General features: G+C 35.0%; 1 protein-coding gene across 1 annotated transcript in view; it reads left to right on the top strand.

The window, feature by feature from the left end:
* LOC100644921 (proton-coupled amino acid transporter-like protein CG1139) overlaps positions 1 to 8906 on the top strand; it is a 40752-nt gene that overhangs the window by 25727 nt on the left and 6119 nt on the right. The gene's annotated exons all lie outside the window — the stretch shown is intronic.

An 8906-nucleotide genomic window follows, 5' to 3' on the forward strand; every position in this document is an offset into this window, starting at 1 on the left:
TACTGCTATGTAAATTACTTAAATATTAGTCCAATTATATTAATATATTCAATTTCATCACAGACATTGATAATACTTCAACGCAACAATTTCAACATACTCCATGAACCTGATACACTTTCCATCGATACAGTGTTCCTATATGGAACTCTGCAGTCCTGATACAATCCTTTCGCTGTGACACATCACGTAACAGAACCAGCTACGGTGACTCACGAAACTATTTGAACACGTGGCATATCAAACATTTATGGAAACCTACATGTATCATGAACGTTATCAAAACAAAATTATCCGAAGCTTCTGAAGATATTTCAACGAAGATTTATAAGTAGACTGCACTTTTTTACACGTTTCTATAAAATTTCAAAATGCAAAAAATGCGCATGATACATAAAGGTATAAAAAATATTGCCTATAGTAATTTAGGAGATAAAGCAAACCTCTATTTGAATATCTCGCAACAAATATCTCCGCACATTTTCGAATATCTTTTAAATATTACCGTACTATCTTGCCTTTTACTAAACCGTTAATGAAATTCGGATATCTTCTTCCTGCAACACGTGCGATATATTCAGGAAAGTCCCGTACAACAAATATTCAAAAATATTCGTGAGTCACTCTATGTCCCAACAAGTGTCCTTCTCTGAAAAAGAATTCTAAAGCCCGCCGGGTATTCGACAATAAATCAAGCAACATAGCTGCAGGCATAGGTCATGATCTTCCTTATTTCCCTTGGGAGAAACCAGCATTCTCCGACATTCGCGATCGATTCTCGCGCTCTTTCACGCGCGGTAGCGCGCAGGATTTTAAGTTCTCGCGAACGTTTCATCCAACGTTCTAAGCCACTTGCCGTAATAACGTGTGTCGTAACGTCGCTTAACTATCCATTACATTGCGTAGTATCCAAGAGTATAGTTTGCACTGGTGTACGGCGAAACCGACGTACACCGCCCTCTCATTCCTTGTCCAGTTTCTAAACGAGTTCCACCGTTGATGGAATTTCGTCGAAGATAATCGTTTGCCCCTAGTATCGGTTAGGGGATACGGTCATGGCAATGCACAATGCGATAGACAGTGGACAAAAATCGAAATAATCGTCGTTCGATTTTGATCTTATTATTCGATGATATTCGTCAGTCTGTAAATGAGCAAATTTAATGTAAAAAATAATTTTGTCAAACGTCGATATGGAATTAGTAAAAATCGTTTGTACATGAAAATCTAATCGCTTGGAAATTGGTTCATTCATTCGTTGTATATTCTCGTTTGTTAGTTCTTGTCACATAGCGTTTGGAACATCTTAAATATAAAGAGTCTGAGTACGAGATATGTCTAATTTTAATTTCCAATTTAACAGTTTCTTTCTTTCTTTAAAAATCGATTTAAAAAGAACAAGTTCCAGCTATTTTGTAATTTTAATTGTTCTATGCCAAAAAGGTACTGTATTATATTACTGCATAATCTTTGCTACGGTATCTTTTTACATACAAATACATTGGCAATCGCGATGTAACGATCGACTTGGTTAAAAAGTGGATTTCTGACTACACTTATCTGAAAAAAATTTTTGACGTTGCATAAAAACTATCTTTGAAATCTTAAATCTTCGTTACTAAATATCGAAGGAATATCTGACGAAACGGAAGACAGGATAAACGATTTCTGCATGACACTTACAAAGAAATGGGAAGATTATTCTCCACGTTAGCATTTTGCTTAGGTAAACATCACCATGTGTGATTATACAAAGAATAATAAATATTCACGACTCGATCATCAAATATTTAAACTGAGTCAAAGAGTAGGTAGCTAACAAAGAGTTAATAAACAGACTCTTACTCACGTCGAATCACTTAATATCAAGTTTCAGGAAAAATGCACGTTATATGCATTTTTTAACCTTTGTCTCGAGTTCTCATTCAAACGCCTCACTGTGCAATGTTTTCTTTCTCGTACATACGCATACTTTGTCTTCGGACGCAGAGAACACGTTGCATTGGTAATCTGTTGAGAATGGTTTGATGAAGTTTGTTTCAGTTTAATTTGGTTTACTTCGGTCTATTTGAGTTTCTTCCAATTTATTTTCTTTTGGAATAGGTTTGGATCGGATGTTGTAGATCTTTTGGAAGTGGCTTGATGAAGTTTAGCCAAGTTTACTTTCGTTGATAATAGATACCGCTTAATACAAAATATTTAACATCTAATCACACTACAGCAACAGCAAAAAATCTCACCGATCATTTGTTATATAACACGACAAGCAAGCAAATCAATAACCATAGGCTATCATTCAATTTCCCAATCAACCAATTAAACTCACCACTCTATAATTTTCTATTTTTTTAAAATAATGATAAGACTGGGTAAGAAAGAAGGAACAGGATTTAAAGGACCGCGTTCTAAACGGAAGTTCCAAGCTGAACTCGAGGACTGATTAAACGTAATAGTTCGATCTGTTGTGTAACGCACGTGAACCAATCGGAATCGGTTCAATCTGGCTGCAACAGGAAATAGGGTGTAGTTCTCTATCGGTTCGAGGGTAATTTTTTCACGGCAGAACATGTCCATTCGTGCGCTCTGAAATGAAATCGAACCGGTTTCGCTAATATCTGAAACCCTCAGGGAACACACGCAGTCGATTGTTCCCCGATATCAGAAACCACTTCTAAATTGAAAAATATAGAAAATCGAAGCACGAGGAAGAAATTGGAAATAACGACAATAACAATAATAATAACGTCGTTAATTAATCGCCGTAGTGTACTACACATATTGTCAACCGTCCAAGAAAACTATTATTATTTTCTATTGTACCAAGCGATATTTCATTCAGTTCATTCTTTTCTTTCGTTTAAAAACACTTTTCCACAATATGTCAGATAAATATAATAAATATTACTTTTATATATTAATTTGTCTTTTTCGAGAATTTTTATCTTGCTTTGTATATCTTCGAATATTACTCCGAATATATTAGAAGCGTTTATTCAGATGCAATTAATTTGATCGAAAATTGTTTCAAATCTGCAGACATACAAACGAAGACGTGTATTTAACAAATTTTCACAATTAACAAATTTTCTTAATTAACAAATTTGTACAAGTGCAATTGGTAAAGCGATTCGCAATCTTTTTGCTCGACGTCACTGTAATTTGATTTAACCACGAATCAAACCTTGGAATCCGATTAATTGATATCGAATTCCAGTAAAAATCCATTTATTTATATCTTAAATTCCCAATTTAAATATCACGAAATTGAACCAATTTCGTTCCACCTTCTATAAATTAATAATTTGTTAAGGAACGAGCAACGATTCGTTCGTTTTTCTTTTTAACATTAATTTAACCTTATTATAAACTATTTATCTTTCAATGAGCTTGGACGAATAAAATTCTACCGTAGTTTCTTAACATACGAGCAACGATTCTAAACTCATTGTCTATCCACTGGATGCCCTTGTAATCTGATTAAGGTGTTCTGCCCTCTTAATCGTACATCCTGAATCAAGCCAGAGAATTAGAATAGCGAGAGCTATCCGCCACGGTCGTGGAGTCACCGCGAAAAAACGAGATAAATCAAAATGGTATGCCTCAAGGCGATCTACACGATGTAGAAGGCGTTTCAATTCGATGATTTCTTTTTCTCTGACTCGTTCGCGATGTTTAGAGGACCTTTGTTTCGAAACAGGGACGAAGATCCACGAAGGGAGACGTTTATATTTCGTTTCGTTGAGCGAAGTATATCACGGAGCAGAGCAAAGTATCTTTTATTATGCAATATGTTAGCGAACTTTGGTGTTCTAAATGAAGAGACAAGTCGAAGAAATAGAATGGAACTTTTTCATAAGACGCTTGGTTTTCGAGAAAATCGAGTTTGAAAATATGCCAAGTACATAGAACTTGGCTTGCGTCGGACTGAACGAAAGTTATTAAGACTTGACAAGAGGTAATTCTATATTTGAAAATAAGTCAAAAATGTAGAATAAAGTTTCTTCGTGAGACAGTTGCTCTTCGGAGAAGAATAAATATGCAAATTTAATACATACGTTTACTAGACCAGTCCTTAACAAAACACGTTTAAACTGTAATTCCTTGAGAACGAGGTATGCAACGGAAAGATTTCATTCTGCATTTCTGATCATATTTTCGCACGTGAAATAACTTCCTGTTGATTATTTACGCATAGCCAGTCTGTAACTAGTCGACTTTAAATATACTTGATAAATTACCAAGCTCGATTTTCGCGAGAACAAGACGCCACAGGGAAAGATGGTATCCTATATTTTTTACTTGTTTTCTCATGTAGATTCTCCTCCTTTTGACTTGTGCCGTCAGTTTGATAACACAGTCTGTATACGGTATATTAATTGGTGAAACGTTGAGCAAAGAAACGTTGATAGTTAGCGGTATATTGTGTGATATTGAGTCTGACAGAATTGGCTATTTATAGCGAACCATTCATTTATTATATACGGATATTATAATTTATTAATTGGGACGTTGTAGGTTTTGGATATAATGAGTGATTTATTTGCAGATTATTATGATTCTTAAATTATATTTGATACGGCAGTGCGTCTATAATGAAATAAATGAAGAATAAAATATATTATAGTAAAATTCAATATTTGTACTGAATATTATCGTAATAAGATTATTTCGTGCTCTTTTTATCTTTCCTTCTTGATTGTTCTACGCTTTCTAATTTGATGTATTTAACAAACCAGTCTGCCGATGATGGAATACTTATTTCTGATACTTCTATATTTAACATAGTACTACGTTTTATCTATCATTCCTTGGTTTATCGAACTATATACCGCATAGTAATCTATACGTAGTGGAGCGTTTATTTTGGATATTACTATGTTTAACATGACACTATGCATACAGGGTGTCCCAGGTAGGGTCAGCCAGGCCACTTAAATATCACTCTCGTCTTTAATGTGGTGAAAAATGTTCCTAGCTCGAATTAAATGATTTCCAAAGGGAAATATCATCGAGCAAGGTTTTTTGTTTGCTCGGTTTTTTCTCAGTCTTTCCAAGGTCATCGTCATCTTTTATGTATGAAAGGCGTATTTTTTTCTATTGCATCTTGTACCAGACAAGGGAATACACGTGAATATGTCTGAGTCATGACCTTCGGATCATTTTGAACATTAAAAGAACGACGAAATTGTGAAACGGTGTTAGCATGGTATGTAAATTTACAATTTATGTTATTAAATGTCCAAAGATATTTACGTCTAGACGTTTAAATGGGTTCGTCCGGCTGGAACATTTCGTGTAACAATATATTTCCTCTGTAAGACTTTTACTATTTACTTTCCTTCGCCAGTTTTACTACAATTATGGTACTACTTTAAGTACTATTGTCATTACTTTTACTATTGGCTTTTACTCTTTCGCCTACATTACAGTATTACCTTATTCAACTATCTCTATCATCTTTTCCAGAGTAAGAACGCGTATCACGTTCTTCTTCTCCGTATGCTGTTACCATTAATTGCAGCATGCATTATACGAAGTAAATACGTTTCACAGTAACCGGTACCTTCACCATATCATTACCTACATACCCATAACTATTTATACTGGACCATACTTATTGCACGTTTCACGTGTAACCTACTACATAGTAACTGGTATTACTATACTTGCTGTATGCCCACGTGTAATCAACTAGCATGTGCCGTTAATGTACTTACTACACGTTCCACGTGCAACATTGTGTAGCATTATACGTGCAACATTATAGCATCTGAACTGAAGATATTTGACTAGAACGACAGTTTTTTATGTTTTCGAGATCGTTCAAGTCGAAAATGAGGTTCGTCCTTCACGGAAATAAGACGCACAAAATTTCCACGTACGACGAAACTTGTCGATGTGTGACGTCCTTGTGGATTTCGACGACACCTTTTTTTAAAATTTCGTACTTTTAAACTACCGTCAGGATTAATTTGCATGCATTTGAATCGTAAGTATTGCAGTAGGTTTGGTTTACATTTTAGTTTCGGTTAGACTATTACGCGTTCACACAGGAAGCGGTAAAATTGGCATTTGGAGAGCATTGGCATTGGCTGTGCCATTACTTGTTTTGTTTCGTCACTGCAGTTGAGACCTTGGCCGGCCAAATGTTCATAAGGTTGAATTTTTAAAATCGTTTGTTTCTCTGAGATATGGCCATCGTATTCGGCTTTAGCGACAAAAATAACCCCCGAAGAGACACGTTCAGTTCGAAGATTTTACAGTCCGCGTACTATATTTTATCTCAGCATCGTTACATTAATTAATTGTGTTACGTATTATGTTTATTCTATTCAGATTTTCAGATATTACGAACACGTGGACGTACTTATTCGATAAAGAACCACAATCACGTTCTTCCGTCATCCGAAGCACGCATAATTATCGTGATCTCAATAAAATCAGCGATTCTCCGATTCTACATATAGTTCATCGGCAGAAACGTAATATGTTTCTACGATCGTTAAGCTACGTTCACAACAAACACGTGGAATTTCTCGCTTTTTGTTTCCTTTCTTTTCGTCGGCAATACGTTTTGCATTGCTATGCTAATTTTCTATGAAACGATACGAATAAAGTGGCAGAAGAACTTCTCTGAAAAATTTGGAGCTATAAAGGCATTCGTATCTCTTTTGCTAAGCGACATAAAGTGACGAAAGAAATCCTCGACAAATTCGGTTGCGCAAAAGGATCTGTTTACTCTTTTTCCTAATGAGTTTATTCTTGGTTTTTATTATGACAAGGAGACTGTCTGATGTCATATTTGTATTTTTAGTGCCATGGTTGCATGTTGATAGTTGATATTGATAAGTGGACGTGTGAATTCGGCTTTAAAGCAGACATTTAACATGTAATTCTTTTTTCATTTTCGTGTTACTAATAATTGTGACGAGAATATCGTGGACGAATATGATGAAGATGTTCTTAGTATTCTGACAGATTAAAAATTTTACAAGAAATGTAAAATCAATCGCGAGAAATGTTTATCAAAAAGATTAAAATGTAACTTTCACAACGACATATCTGTAACACTTGAAATTAGGCGTGAAGCTATTAAAAAAATTTGTAATTTCCTACCAATAATAAGCTCAATCAATCCCTCGATAATTAAATTTCTAACCAGATTTTCTACTCCAACATCAGAAACAGACGGTGGTACTATCAAAATTCTGCAACTACGTACAAATGAAAAGCGCTGGATTTTGAAATATAATTGCACATTTGCATAGCAAAAAATATCTTTCAAATGCCTTCAAAATTATCCTCTGAAATAAATATTTCTATTTAACAATTCGCGAATGTGTACGCAACCTCATATTTTGTGCAAGAAAATACTAAATATTATAACGAGCACTGCGCTTTGAATATTCCATACATTTTTGCATATCGTGCATTTTTATCTTCTTTGCATCTTTATATTTTTCATAGATGCAGAAACGTGCGCCTAAGTCTAATAATTATATAAAATACGTTCGTTGCTATAATGACGTTTACGTAAGTTCACCATTGGGAAGAAACTCTTTCTTTCACGGAACACGCTAGGGAAATTGTACTCGTCCCGGGAAACTCCATGTATCGTGGCAAAAATGAAACTCCTATTAGAATCGCGTTCGTTGCGTCACGTTTCTCTATTACGTAAGGCGAAGGTTGAGCCGATGGTAAATGGTATGTGTTAAGAACGGAGTCGCGGCCCATTTCCGGTCGCCCTTGAATTCGAAACGCAACTACGCCCGATATCGACGACACTGCGAACCGATAACGATCGTTGTGTCGACGTTACACTTGCGGAATTCCAGCCTGTTGCGTGAAATAATCATTTACGCGTTAAGGTTACTATATCGAAATTGAAATTCCCACTATATGTTATTTTCTGTATCATCTATAGACGATTCAATTTTTAAAGAGCTCAGCCTTATCGAGACGGTGTTGTTCATCTTGGAAGTTGAAAGTTTTAACGCGTAATTGCCTTAATAAGCCGCTGCAAGAATGTCCGTCTGATTAATTACGGAAAAAAACAGTTCTCGTAAAGTTGTCGAAGAACTAGCAGCATGTTGTGCAAGTTGGCTAGGAGAGTCTTCTCTTCCTTTTTTCTTCTACTTCTTTTTAAAGTTTTCGAATAGAAGTAATGTGGTAATATCGGTATATTATGGCGCGAAATTGCCGATCTGTTCATTTCTGAATTGTTTGTCAGTGTAGAAATGTAGAAAGTATAGACAGCCAAGAAATTGCTTCCTACAGATGGAATCTCAGCCATGCGCGTCGAGTCTCACGACCAACGTATTTTATTTTTCAATTTATTGTATCGTAGCTTAAATATTTTAAACGCGAATATTTTAAAATGTATCGTATACGAATTCTTTTATAATTGCACATTGAAATGATTTTCAAATTGATATCGTTACGTTGCAAGCGTAATACGCGGTCGAACGATGTTACAGGATAATTCTAAGGAAAAACGCAGTTTCTTTTTGAATTTCCTTGGCAACGCTTCGAGTCTGTGTTCGTATTCCTTCAGAATATTATCATAATACAAATCACAATACAGTCTTCTTAAGGAAACAGGGATAGCATAAACAATTTGATCATACTGCTTTCATTAAAAAAATTGTTCAATTGAATGAAAGAAGGTTGATTTTGTTGCTGATACTCTTTATCACAATTATTAAATATTGATCTTAAAACTTGTCCAAATGTAATTGTTGCCTTTTCTATCTCATTTTATAGTTGTCATTCGCGTTTGTCCACTGGAGAGATCTTTTTGTACCAAAAGGTATTTATTATCAGAAAGAAATTATCATAGATAGATGTAGAAAGAATCTTGCAGAATATAGGAGAATCTTGGTTGTTTAAATTAATTAATCGATTAA

Source organism: Bombus terrestris, chromosome 3, assembly GCF_910591885.1.
Source record: "Bombus terrestris chromosome 3, iyBomTerr1.2, whole genome shotgun sequence".
Taxonomy (NCBI): domain Eukaryota; kingdom Metazoa; phylum Arthropoda; class Insecta; order Hymenoptera; family Apidae; genus Bombus; species Bombus terrestris.